General features: G+C 38.2%; 1 pseudogene; it reads right to left on the reverse strand.

The window, feature by feature from the left end:
* Window positions 1–497: 497 nt before the first annotated feature.
* Window positions 498–986, reverse strand: LOC112409675 (voltage-dependent anion-selective channel protein 3 pseudogene; annotated as a pseudogene).
* Between the last annotated feature and the right edge of the window lie 835 nt (window positions 987–1,821).

Raw genomic sequence — 1,821 nt, forward strand, 5'->3', positions numbered from 1 at the left:
TTATCTATAAGGTAATATGATATTTTCCCCTAATTCTGTTAATATGACAAAATTTTTCAGGTGTTAAATCATTCTTTTTTTGTTTCAAATATGATGGTTTTATTTTATTTTCTTCTGATGCAAAACCAAAGATTCCACTACAGCACAGAGACCAATATAATAAAAGGTCATGAGGAAGTGAGGGACAGGCAGGACGTGATATACAAACCGGAGGATCATTATTTCTTTATAACATGACACTACATCGTCACTGAGGAACACACTCAAAGTAACACTTTGGAACTAAAAGGTGGCACAAACATGACAACCTCCAGGAATGCCTTCAAGCACCTCCCTTAGGATGGACTTACCATCTCTAGACTTCAGTATGGGCAAGATTACAATTCTTCGGAAGAATAAAAGTTTACACTTTTCAAATTTCACAGAAGACGTTGACTAAGGTCAGGACACAGTGGGTTCATTTCTCTTAATTCCCAGGGACAAAGCTGGTGCATTACTCAAAACCACGTTAAGCTTCTTAGTTCAAATCCCGATCCAACCTTGTGATTTCCCGCATTGAAGTTCCTTCCATCAATCAAAGCAGATAGGGTCAGTCTGACTCCTGGGCAAAGTGTTCGGGTATGACCCTGTCCAATCAGGCTGGCATGACTTACTTTAGCAGATAGAGAAGTTCTATAAGTCACTTTGTATGTAGCGGTGATGTCAGAAACGGGTATCCTTAACTGCCAGCCACCCAAGCGAGGTTCGGTGACATTTCAACCTTCTCCTTAACCTTCTGCTGGATAGAACCTCCAAATTCAGTGCCGTGGTTCACAGAAGTGAGGAGCTGCAAGTCTGCAGCCTTGTAGCCCAGGGCAAAATCATTCCGTGACAGTTTGGACTTGGCTGTGTCAAAGCTCATCAAAACTCATCTGATAGTCAGCAAGCCAGCCCTTAAAGACTGACACAGCCCACTCACAGATGGCTGGTTCAGAAAAATCGATCAGTTAGTTCATTACTAGGTACAGCTGAGTGATATCCTATTGTGTTAAAATTCCACAATTTGTTTATACCTTCACCGTTTGATGGACATTGGAATTGTTGGGTCACGTGTAAGTGTATGTTTAACTTATTAAGAAACTACCAAATTATTTTCCAGAGTGGTTTTGCCATGTATTTTGATTGTTATATATTTAAAACCCCCTAAGACTTCACTATTATTGTTTCAATCCTCAATGTTCGTTTGTATTTCCCTTTGCGTTTATCTTCTATGTTTCTTTTCACTCCTTTTTGCACCTCTGAGCTACTAGCTGGAATCATTTTCTTTCTGGCTGAAGAACATCTTTTAGTATTTTCAGTAGTGTTGGTCTGCTGACGATGAATTTTTTTCATTTTTGTTTGTCTGAAAATGTATTTGTTTCACCTACATTTTTGAAGGATATTTCTGCTGTCAGTCTGGTTGCTCCTTTGAAGCTCATTTTTCTTCTTCTGTTAGCTACATTTAACACTTTTTGCCCTTCATCTCCAGCAGTTGTACTGTGGTGTGCTTAGGTGTGATATGTTTTATAGTGACCTTCTTGGTTTCATTGTGCTTCTTGAATCTGTAGTTTGATATCATCCAACCATTTTGGAAAATTCTCAGTTGTTATCTTGGCAAATATTGCTTCTGTCTAATTCTCTCTTTCTTCTTCTTCTGGGCCAATTCCTCATACACCATAGCTCCTATGTTTCTTAGCCTCTTTTCTGCATTTATTATCCTTTTGCTCCTCTGTGCTTTTTTTTTTTTTTTAATTTTTTTGAAGATGTTGGGGGTAGGAGTTCATTAATTAATTTATTTATTTT

Source organism: Neophocaena asiaeorientalis, unplaced genomic scaffold (assembly GCF_003031525.2).
Source record: "Neophocaena asiaeorientalis asiaeorientalis breed wild unplaced genomic scaffold, Neophocaena_asiaeorientalis_V1.1 scaffold521, whole genome shotgun sequence".
Classification (NCBI taxonomy): Eukaryota; Metazoa; Chordata; class Mammalia; order Artiodactyla; family Phocoenidae; genus Neophocaena; species Neophocaena asiaeorientalis.